Raw genomic sequence first — 12774 nt, forward strand, 5'->3', positions numbered from 1 at the left:
TTTAGTTTTTAGACAAATGACTGGTTTGCCTCATTTCCAGTTTTTCAGTTTGAATTAGTAAGCACATAAGTAAATTCAGTGCTTTTATATCTATCTCTCTACTAGATGAAAGAAAAATTAAAGATAGTAAGAATAAGTTGCCCTAGCATCAGAGAATGGGACCCAAGGCTGTATTTGAATTTTGGTTGGAAGTGTGAAGCTATGGTTGGAACTTTGGGAGCAGCAAAGAAGTGGATGAATTGCTCGAGTGGCCCAGGTATGAGAAGTGGCTTTTTGGAGGAGGTGACCTGGTTGCCAAGCAGCAGATGGAGAGTGGACCAACGTGACAGCAAAATTGCACAGGCATTGATTGCGAAGACCTATTTGTTCACTACAACTGCACTATTAGTTGACGCTCAGTGTCTCATCTGCTGTTTTGGGTATAGGTAGTTCATACTCTGCATTATTATCAGCAGAAGGAAATCCAGATGGGCTGAGCAGGTTTGTGAGACCAACTATCTGTGAAACCCAAGCTGCTCAGTGGAGAAGACAGATACTGTATACCTTCTAGGAGGAGTGTAAAACATGATCAGAAGGAAATGGTGATTCGGATTTATATGTAATAGTGTTGAAAAACAGAGAGAAAGCATGTATGGGACAATATAGTGTAGGGGAAGGGAAGGAAGTTAATTTTATCTTTGGATATGAGAAAGTCTACTCTTAGGAAATGATGTTTGAGCTGATAAATGATGAATTTGAGATTATTGAATAATGGGTTGGATGTGTGAAATAAAAGGGTGGAAGTGTTACTTGCTCAATCTTTTCTGCCTCTTCATGGACTGTAGCCTGCCAGGCTCCTCTGTCCATGGAATTCTCCAGGCAAGAATACTGAAGTGTGTCAGGAAGCATTTAACAAGAGGCTTCCTGTGTGCTGTTTTGGATCTGTCAGGAACCCTCTGGCCCTTATTGATTCCTGAATATTCAGGAATTAAGAGGAGAGGCACGCCTTTCTCGGGGCTGAGGAATCCAGGCATTTCTCATTACAGTGATAAGTACCCTCTTCCTTTTTATGAGCCAAATGGTAAAAGGTGATTGTTTGCAACTCTCTCTCTTTGATAGGGATCATCTTATGTTTTTTTAAGTCTGGAATTTTAATCTTTGTCTTTGCTGAGAGTAACCACCTTGTAAGACAGTATATATGCCCACGCCATGTTGATTAAAACACCTTTGCTCCATCAGAGCTTTGGTTCCCGTGTCTTTCTTTCTCTCTTTCTTCTCTCTCTCTCTCTCTGTCTCTCTCTATTTCTGGCTAATTCCTTGGAGCGCGGAGGCCCACTGAGCTCACTTTCTTGCCCGGGCTTCTAAGCCCCTCTCGAGAAGGCGCACTGTGCCTTCACCCACTCGAGAGGGCGCCCGGTGCCTACGTGCAGCAGCGCGAGCCCGAAGAACAGGACTCGATTGGCTTTCCGCGTAAACCAGGGAATGTCAGCCTCTTTCTCTCTCTTACTCTCCGGACCACCAGGTTCCGGTCCATTAAAGGACCAACAGAAGTGGATTGCCATTCCCTTCTCCAGGGGATCTTCCCAACCCAGGGATCGAACCTGGGTCTCCCACATTGCAGGCAGACTCTTGACCCTCTGAGCCATGAGGGTGGAATAAAGGATTATTCTCCAACTACTGGCTTGGACAGCTGATAATGGAAATGCTATCACTAGTCTTGGAAAACTGATTTTGAGATGCCTTAGAGGCATCTTGAGTAGATAAATGGGCCACATATTTGGGTTTGAAAATTAGACAAGGTCAATCTGGACTAGAGGTGAGATTTACTGAAGCCACAGACATATGCAGGATCACTTAGGAAGGTGCAGAAAGAGATGAGCATGGAGTTAGTGATAGTGCTGGTAAATTTCAACATTTAAAAAATGGGTAGCAGATGACAAACCACAAAGAGATCTGGACAAGACAGCTAAAAAAGTGGGTGGGAAAAGTGTATGGTGTTGACACTGAATTAAAAAGTGTGTAAGTGCGTGTGGTTAAAGGAGGAAGTGGTTAACAGGTCAAATGTCATGGCTAGGTCAAGCAAAATAAAAATTAGAAGGAGTCTGTTGGATTTAGAGATATGGGTAGAGATCATTGGATATCTCAACAAGAAGAGCTTCTTCTTGTTGGAAGAAGAGAAGGCTGCTTTGAATGAGTTAATGTGAAAAAGGGAAGTGAAGAAATGGCAAGGTCGATTGAAGATAACTGCTTTGAAAATTGTGGCTTTTGACAAGATGAGAAAGATAGGGTTGAAGCTAACTCAGTGTGAGGTAGCCTCTATTACTGTCCTGGTTTTAGACATAAGAAAACTGAAGACATGGAGAGGTTAAGCAGCTTGCCCAAGGTCACATGGTTAGAATAAGAGTTAGAATTAAGCCCTAGGCAGTGGACTGTAAAGCTTGTCCTTTTACAGAAACTGCGTGTGCTGAATTGAGGAGTGTATGCCCTCTTGCCTTGTCACCTGGCATAACCTATTATTCCACTTTTACAGCTGAGGTCCGGAGTCCTGCTCGAGATTGACCAAGGTCATACCATAAGTGACAGAGATGGCGTTTAACTTCGGCTATTTCTTCTACTCCTTGTCTTGTGTTTTCCCCCCTTGGCCATAATTGAATCACCTCTGTGTCTAATTTCAGGCACGGTGATTCCCTTTTGCCCTGAGTTTTGTTTGCACCTCCAGCCTACGTACCGCCTGCTCAGTAATGATCTAATACTTACTGTGTGGGCTTCAGAGTTTATTTGATTTGGAGCAACCGAAACGGCCTGTTGGCAAGGACTAAATATAAGATTGTGAATCCAGGGACAAGGATGCATATTTCTGGCCAAAGGGGATCTTGCTAGCTATGGTAAAACACTGCAAAGTATTGGCAACAGTTGCTATAACGAAAATGAATTCTCTAATTCTAAATGCTTGTGGTATGTAATGTAAATTCATATGAAAGGAAGGAATACAGAATGAAAGCAATGAAGTTTAATATTTCTGATGTATCGCACCAGTTTAGAAAAGTGGAATTTTTCGGTTTGCAAAGCAAAACAATTTTGGGAGTCTTGCCTTGACAATCACATGCAAGAGTCATTATTTTGCACAACACATGCACCTTGCAGAGTTCAGAATAGATTACTTTTGTTGTTACCTCTCTTGTTTCCTCGCAACATCCTATGTTGTGACTGGCCAATACGTTTTGCTACACTGATTTGACTGAGGGGGAAACCACAGCACCGTGTGGTTGAAGTGACTCATTCAGTCTCGTAAAAGTGGCCTGTGTGAGAGCCAGGGTTAGGAGTTGGATCTTCCATCTTGAATGCCACGCTTTGTGTTAAACCACATGGTGTTCCAATATATCACTTGGCCCATTTAAACCACATGGATAATTCATTTTTCAACACCCTGGCTATATGTCATCTTAGCTGTCATTTCCATTAGCTGCTTACACACCTGCATGTAGCTCACACCAGCCTCCTTTTCTGCCTGTTCTGACATCAGGAGCAGTGCTCATCAAGCAATAGAAAAAGACTAAAATGCAACAACAACAACGGCAACCTCTTTCTTCGGTCCTGGTGTATTTTACTTCGTTTCTGTTCATACGGAATTCAGTATCACTACCTCTATGATGCTTGTCTAGGGGCTCTCTCTCACTATTCCATTTTGTTGCTTGAAAACTTTCAGTGTCTTTCCTTGTAGGAGAATAACATTTTTGCATTTATGTCTGATGGAGCTTTGGAAATATCAGAAAAACCTTTTACAACTATCTTGGTTAAGGAACACAAAAGGAGCCGGGGTTGAAACCCAGGGTACAAACCCCCATGACAGATGGTGTATTTTCAATTCAGGTTCACCACCAACACATTCTTAGGCAGAGAAGAAATACAGAATCGCATTCCCCAAGCTCCCCTTCTCCATATGGTTCCAGTTTAGTGTCTGCCAATGAAAGACATTCACGTGAGATTTGGAAGACAGAAGAGAAGGAAAGATTGAATAGAGGAGAGAATGACCCTGGTTCATACATTTGTGCATCCAAAAAAATATTTATTAAGATCCTACATGTGGCAGACATTCTGAAAATACAGCCCCTAGTCTCACAGAATTCATCTTTTCTGAGTGAGTGAAGAGATCAAAATAAAAAAACAAAAACTCACAAAAACAAAACAACAAGTGAACTAACAAGAAAATATGAAGATATGTTTCAGACTATAATCAATAGTATAATGAAAACAGAACAAAAATACAATAGACAGGAGATTTTAGAGAAGGAAGTAGATATACTTGAATTTTTGTTTAGGAGTATTCTTAAGTTCTAAAAGATGGTCTAAAGTTGATTTCTTGAGGGACATTTTATCTTTTGAAACCTTTCTGGAATTTCTTAATTGTTCAGTTTCGATTGAGTTGGATATCATGCACTTGCGCAGTTAACAGTGATTTCTGTAAATACCCAGTGACACTAGCTGCTGTGATCAGAAGGCTGTCTTAATCTGTGGTTTGAGATGCTGTTTGTCTGGCTTCTGAAAATCTGTCATACTGTCCCTGTTCACAAAACCTGTCAGATCAGGAACAAATGGAATTTCAAGGGAGTCACTCTAACTTACCAATGATGCCTGGGATTGTGTTCCACAGATTTCTATAAATTTTATACTGATTTGCTCATATGCTATCAGTAGGTCACCTTGGTCCTGTACTTTACAGAATTCTACAGGAATGTGGCATAATAAGCACATGTCTGAATATATTTGGAGAACACTCTGTATAGGCTCAGATAAGGCAGATTTTACCCAAGCTTCCCTGTCCCTCTCCTTAGGGAGTGATGAACAAGCAGGAGGCCTTCTTTCTATGGACAGAATTGAGTATCTCTCCTTTGGAGATCGACGTTGATTTACGAGGAGGTACACGGAGTGTGTCTTAAGGGCATCGAGCTGTAATTGCTCTCCTTCAAAGTGGACTGTCATGCCTTCATCCTTCAGCTAAAGGGTAACTGCATAACACCATGTGTTTATTTGACTTATGATTTATTTCTTTTGAAGGGATTATGTCCTTTGTCAAAACATTCTTTTCACTGGGGATGGGAGATTTAAGGAATAAAGAGACTTTAGTCTTAGCAGGCTACTTTTTCTGTTAATTTTGCTTACCTCTGGGATCCTTTTATTTAAAAAAATTCCTTATGCTTTATATGCATGTATCTACTTTGAGACTTATAATAAAAATTATCTTTCTTCATTTTCTTCCTTTCATCTTCTTTACCCACCCCTGTATCTTCCCTACCTTTCATATCCATCAGGTTTAGGTCCTAAACTGTGCCTGGAAAATAGTCCTTTTCTTTCTAGTTCAACTTCTAGAAATAGGAGCAAAGAGGTTGGATTCTGGCAAAGTCTTTTTACTTGATTACTTTGGTAAACTGGAGCCAGACACTTTCCTCAGATATGGGGATCTGAGTCTCACTGCTTTATTTGTGGAAAGAAGGAATTTTATTAGAAAAGCAGTTGTTAAACATTATAGATTCAGGACCCCTTTATATTCCAAAAGCATTTCACGTCCTGGGCTTCCCAAGTGGTTCAGTGGTAAACAATCTGCCTGCCAAGCAGATGTGGGCTCAACCCCTGCGTTGGGAAGATTCCCTTGGAGAAGGAAATGGCAACCCACTCCAGTATTTTTGACTGGAAAATCCCATGGACAGAGGAGCCTGGTGGGCTATAGTCCATGGGGCCACAAACAGTCAGACATGACTAACTAAACAACAACAAACAGCTTCAGGTCTTATAGAGTTTCTTTTCCCTGGGGAATGTTAATCCAGTGTCCATGCTGTGAAAGCCAATTGTTAACTAGTCAAGATTTCTACAATCTTGTGGTTAAATCATTAGTAGCTTGAAATCAACCACGGAGGGGATATTTATATCAGGGAAATTGGCCAGTGCTCTCAAATTGGGTTTTTTTAAATTAAGTGAACTGATTTATTAGCATGTTGCTGAATTATCAGGGAAGAAATTAAAATTGAGAAATTAAAACATGTTTGTTAAATTGAAAATAAAAATAGGTGCAATATATGTTATTCTAAATCTTTTCATAAAAGTTAGTTACAGTTTCAGAAAAAAGAAATTGAGCAGCTTTTCCAAATACTTTTGATGTCTGACTTTATAGAAGACAACTGTATTATTACATGAACTTCTATATTCAGTAGGCTGTGATATACGTCATGCAGCATTGGATAAGTTCAGTGTTTTGTTATGAAAGAAAGAACTTAAGTCAAATACTATCTTCATATTATTATAAAAATAGCTTCAACCTCATTGAGCCACTGAGGAGGTACCTCACGGACTTCAGATCATACTTTGAAAACCACTGTGTCAGAGACTTTCTAGAGTCATTTCTATCCCAGAAAAAAATAAAATAAAATAAAAATTCACTAGTCTAAGCTCCTCTTTCATGTGTCTGTTTTGGAGTGGTGTGACTTAGTTAGGGAGGAGGCCCCTTGGCAGTTGAGGATGGGTTTCGAATAGTGGAACTCACATTTAAATCCATGGCTGATTCATGTCAATGTATGACAAAACCCACTACAATATTGTAAAGTAATTAGCCTCCAACTAATAAAAATAAATGAAAAAAAAAATTAAAAAAAAAAAAGAGTGGGGACCCTCCCACTGCCCACCAGTGTGCCTGCACACCCATTGCCTTCCCTCCCTTCTCTTCCCCCTAATTTTTATTTGAGTATAGTTGTCTTACAATGTTGTTTTCATTTCTACTGTACAGCAAAGCGAATCAGCTCTGTGTGTATATATATCCTCTCTTTTTCAGATTTCCTTCCCATTTAGGTCACATCAGGGTATTGAGTCGAGTTCCCTGTGCTATAGAGTAGGCTCTCATTAGTTATCTATTTTATACATAGCGGGGGTATATATGTCAATCCCAGTCTCCCAATTCATCCCACCCCCTTGTTCCTTGGTATCCATACGTTTGATCTCCACACGTTGTCTCTCTTGATTCTTCTTCTTTCCTTATCATTTTCCAGTCCACCAGGCCAAGTGAGCAGGAGTCGAGGAATTCCAAGGCATTGACCATGTGTGCCCACTGCAACAGAGTTTGGAGCTCACGGGAAAGCAGCAGCCAGCTTGAGAGGTGGACCATGATGGAAAACTTCAGCCCGGAGAACAGAAAGTGTTCTGAGTGTGTGTGAACTTGAGAGACAGCTCTTCTCTCCAGGCACACCAGGGTCCCAGCCATCTTTGTTGCCTTTGAGTAGAAAGAACTATGAACAACGGCTTAGAGCAGAGTTGGCAAACTTTTTCTGTAAAGAGCTGGACAGTACTTTTTTCTTTTGCTTTGCACGCCATACAATCCTGATGCGACGACACAATTCTGTTATAGTGCAAAAACAGCCATAAACAATATGTAATTGAATGGGATTGGTTATGTTCCAATAATCCATTATTTGGGAACCTCAGTCTAGGCATAAAACAAATTGGCTTTGTCTACTGGTAAAATTCGCTTTCTCACTTTGACATGTCTTGTTTGATAGAATCTCCAAAACATCTGTGCGACTTAGACCTTTGTACTAACTGGCAAATGCTGGATTGTCAAAGATATCTGACTAGCTGGGATAAATCTAATGAGGTGGTTGGTCGAAATAATAACAAGGATAGCACTTGCTATGTGCCAGATACTGTTCTAAGCACTTAACATGATTTAATTCTCACAGCAACCCCATAATTAAGCACAGGTATTATTATTCTCATTTTATTTCCCAGGAAATGGATGCGTGAGAAGATTAAGTAATTTGCCCAAGTTTATGCAGCTAGTAAATGATAGAGCAAGGATTTGGACCCAGGCAATGTAATCTATATTGCTCTGCTGCTTGGTATCTAAAGGTCTTATGCACATGGGCACACATTTGGAGGTCAGCTGGATATGAGGACTAATTATGGTGGGGAGCAGCACCATGAGTTTAAATTTAAAGGTGGGCATAAGGCCTTCTTGGGCTATCTTGGTGGCTTAGCTGGTAAGGAATCCGCATGCAATGCAGGAGACCTGGGTTTGATCCCTGGGTTGGGAAGATCCCCTGGAGAAGGGAATGGCAACCCACTCCAGTATTCTAGCCTGGAGAATTCCATGGACTGTATAGTCCATGGGTTGCAAAGAGTCAGACACGACTAAGCGACATTCAGTTTCATAATGCTTTCTCAAGAGTTAGATAATAAATTCATATAAGATGTTCAAAATTCTCTCAAAGTCAGACACTCTAATCACACAAAGCTTATAAAGAAGACACACTAGGGAGAACAATATTCTGACAGCAGCATTCTTAGTATCAGTAATGGAAGAAAAAGTGAACATATTGAAGGACAGCAAATGGTACCATCTCAGGAATGGAGAAAACTGAGCAAAGGAAGGAATGATAAATAGAAAAAGAGAGGTAAAGTGAATGACCAGAGTATATTTAAACAAATCTTTAGACTATTAAGTAAATCATTTTTTAAATAATAATTAAATGTGATTATTTCCAATGGAGCATTTTGGTAGAAGCTGTATATGTTTTCTTAAATGACTGTGCAAAGCGAGTTTGAACAAGTTAAATTGTCTGGAATTAACTTTCAAGGTTAAATTAACAGAAAAAGCAAAAGGAAGAGTAGAACATAAGGAGAATAAGGAAGGACTCCTTTCAATGAGCCCTTCTGGACTGTTTTTTTTTTTCTTCTCCTCTGAAGCAGTGTTCTGTAAAGTGCCTGCCTGCATGCATGTGTATTCAGTCTCAGTCGTGTCTGACTCTTTTTGATACCATGAGCCAGCCAGACTCCTCTGTCCGTGGAATTTTCCAAGCAAGAAACTGGAGTGAGTTGCCATTTCCTCCTCCAAAGATCTTCTCAACCGAGGAATTGAACCCACATCTCCTGCGTCTCCTGCATTGGCAGGCGAATTCTTTACCACAGAGCCACCTGGTCCCTCTCTAAGTGTTCAAAGTTGAGCTCTAAGTTGCTCAAAAGCATCCATTGTGGGACAGAAAGAATATGCTAGAACTTCCATTTCTGTTTTGTTCTCTTTCTTGTAGAATAATCTAAGTCATGCAATCCAGGGTTAGATTGGCAGCTTCATGATGGTTGAAGACTTGGATTCATTCTGTCTTCTCGTTCCACCCCTCTAAGGCATTTCTCATTTGCATAAAGACAATTCAGTGCCAGGGCCACCTTCAGTTCAGTTCAGTTCATTCAGTCATGTCTGACTCTTTCCAACCCCGTGGACTGCAACACGCCAGGCCTCCCTGTCCATCACCAACTCCTGGAGATTGCTCAAACTCATGTCCATTGTGAACAATAAAAGGAGAAGGACCTGAGAAAGAGGAGGGGACAATCAGGAAGTCCCACGTTTTCCTTCCCCTTCCCTTGGCCAGAGGTTATTTCCAGGGCCATACCCAGCTGCAAAGGGGAACTGAGAAATATAAACCCCAGCTCTACCAGCTTGTACCTGTCTTTTAGTAAAGAAGAGAGGAGGATATAATTGGTGACAACGAGCTGATATCCCATAATAATTAAAGGGGGGTTTAGACTTAAAGATCAGTTATGCATTTTCTTTTACAAGATGAGAATGACAGTAAGTTTGCTGTGATGACTAACAGCTTTAGGAAAGGAGCTCCACTAACAGTCACAAAAATCAATATGTATGCAATATTTCTCTTTAAGGTGATGATGAGAAAGGATTTTGTAAAAATGCACATGCTATGGAGGGAACATTTTGTAAAAAGATACTTGAAATTGGATTACTTTTTTTGCTAAATAGTATTCAAGTTAATCACCTATATTTTATACAGCATGCTTAAAATTTTGTAAATAGAATTTTTAAGTCTTCCAAAGTTGTTTCAATGCATTTATAATCAATTTATTAAAAGTAGAAAAATGTAATGTATTTGCCTTAATATGTTTTTTAGAACGATTTAGATGAACTACTTTTTCATTACTATGTGAAAAGATGGAATTTGACTAGCCCTAATAAAACCTGAAACTTTTGTTACCTGTAGGTGAGAAGGAAAAACTGTCAACAAAGTACTTCTCCAAATGGTATGTACAAACTCTTATAAGATTTCCTTTTATGCTATAATGGACCTTAAATTAGATATCAAAAACTATTAAGTTATATTTATTAGGGCACTAATTTTACTATTAATTTTTAGCATTATTTGGAGCATTATTAATTTGTAACGTTGATAAATGAAGCAAAATGAAAATCTTTACAGATATTATTCACTTAATATTTACTTCATTTTTCTTTGATATAAATATGTTTGTGAATACTTTATAATATAGCCAACTTAATGGTATGATCTTATATGCCATGTCTGTAAGCATAAATCAATAAACGTATGAATGATGCTGGTACATTAATTTTAGTGATGTAGTGGGAAATCAAAAAGGTTTGGAGAGCAGTAGTTTTCAAAAGACTGTTTTTGCTCCAGAGGGATGGAGCTTTTACTTTTTCAGTTAGAAATAAGAGAAATAGGCTGTACTAAAATTCAAAGTGTAGATTGACACTGATGAACTCACATGCTATATATGCAAAAGAGCCCGAGTTATCGTCTCTAGTCTCTGGATTAGTTTAGAAACAAAAATCTAGATGCTTTGTGAGGGGTTGAGTCCTGAGCATTCTGAGGGGCTAGTGGCACCTGTGTCTTCCTCCTGCGACTTTAAGACTCGAGGAAACTATTGCGGATCCATGGCCAGGGCTACTTGCCAGGTGGGAACACCCTTCACTCTATTTTGCCCACATCCCTATTTATCTTCTTATCAGTTTGCCTAACTCTTGAAACTAAAATTCAGAGTTTCTGGTAGCTGAGTTAGCCAGGTCATGTGAAGAGTTATGCTTAATTTTAGTCCTACAAAGAACAAATGTATTTTGATAGTAACACTTTGCAGCCCTAGGAATCAGGAAAATTAGGCAATGAAAGGTCTCTATGTGTTTAGAGCCCAGAGAAATGTGTATGTGTTTATTTATTTTTATTGAGCATTAGTTCAATGGTATATTGCTACTTCTGCAGTTACCATTTTCTTGGCCATAGGACAGATTACTTGTCAAACTCTTATAACTCTCTATACCACCTGAAGACATTGTGGCTTCCTAAAGTTACTTTTCTACATTAACTTTTAGTTTAAACTCTCATGGTCTATTTTTGTTCCGTGACAGTTCTTCATTTTTCAGCCTTAGCTGAGTTTAACTGAAAAATCACACACAATGGAACTTGGAACTTTTCTCATTTAGGTCCGTCATTTTCTTTCATCTTTTAGGGGACATTGGTGCTTAGTTTCAGGTTGCTTAAAACCCATGAAAATCTCAAACTACTTGAGATGTTACTTATAAATACCCAGTAACTTAATCTAATTAAAAGTTTCTAACCTGTATCATTTGTACCTGTTATTCCTGGCCCATTCCTCTAGAACTTTATTCCTCCTAATAGGATTTAATCATCTATTTGAGTCTACATTCTTTTAGGGTGAATGATATTTGGTTGGTAGCCAGTTGTCCATTGGTTGATAGTTGCCGCCTGTGATGTCATAGCACTTGGGTTCTTATCCTCAGATTGTCCTTGGCTCTGTCTGGAGATCCCCAAAGGGGTTTTCAAGCCTTTCAGCCACGTCGCCATGTGCCTCAGCTTTGCTTTGACTGTCACTTGTCCATATATATTATCACTGCCTGCAGTGAAAAACCCAAGATTTCCAAACCTTACAAAAAGCAGTGCTGGGGACCATGCCAAAAAGAGGGAAGGGGCATCTCCCTCCCCTTTGTGTCTTAAATTATCTTCAGATGCCAGAATCAGCTTTTCACTCTGTCATCAACTCCCCTCAGAAGTTCTATTAGTTTCTTCCTATTTCTCTATAGTTGGTTTTACTCCTAACCCAAAGGACTGGTGGGAGAAAGATCCTCCCCTTCTCCATTCTTCAGTTAACTCTTCCTCTCTCACACACTTGCTCCCACCCTATCCTTCTGCATTCTCACTTACAATAAAATAAAATAAAGCATCCACACATAGTAATGAAGATAGTTTACCACTGGACTTGGGTGAAAGTGTGTAGGGGATGGGTTTGACATCAGGGGTTAGGGGTGGTCTCGACTACATTAGTAGAAATTAGTTAAATATGCTCCCTCATAATTATTAAAGAGAGTTTTTCAGCTCATTTGCCATCTCAGTAGCCTCTCTGCATATGTTTCCATTTGTTAATACTTTTTTTTTATCTTGAAATGGGACACATAATTGAACTAATGTTCCAGATGTGACCTGATTAGGTCAGTGCACAATAGTATAGTTAATGCCATTCTTCAAAATCAAATCTAATCAAAGTGGCTTCCTGCTTACAGACCTCAGATTATTCCCTTTCTTGGTATTTGCCAATCATACTCAATTTATATTGATGGCCTTGCCCTCACTCATCCCAATTTCCTTCCAAACAACTGATGTACAAACTTTTCAGAATTTATCATTTTTCAGACTTTTCTGTTAATATTCTTCTTCTCGTTGTCACCAAAAGAAAATTTTTATTCTTCATTTTCTTCTCTTATCAGGATTAGATGGCCTCTCCAACATCATAGTATAAACTTTTATGGCAATTATCTCTTAAGTCTGTATTACCTATACATTTTCCAAATATTGAGGACAGAAAATACATATTATTCACTTCTGTTTCACCACCTTTGACTCTCTGCTCCACACATGGAGATGTTCAAGAAATTTTTCAGCCAGTTATTGTGGCACTAAATTATATTAACTATTTAATTTTAACAATTGCTTTATA

This window comes from Cervus canadensis, chromosome 12 (assembly GCF_019320065.1).
Source record: "Cervus canadensis isolate Bull #8, Minnesota chromosome 12, ASM1932006v1, whole genome shotgun sequence".
NCBI classification, from domain to species: Eukaryota; Metazoa; Chordata; class Mammalia; order Artiodactyla; family Cervidae; genus Cervus; species Cervus canadensis.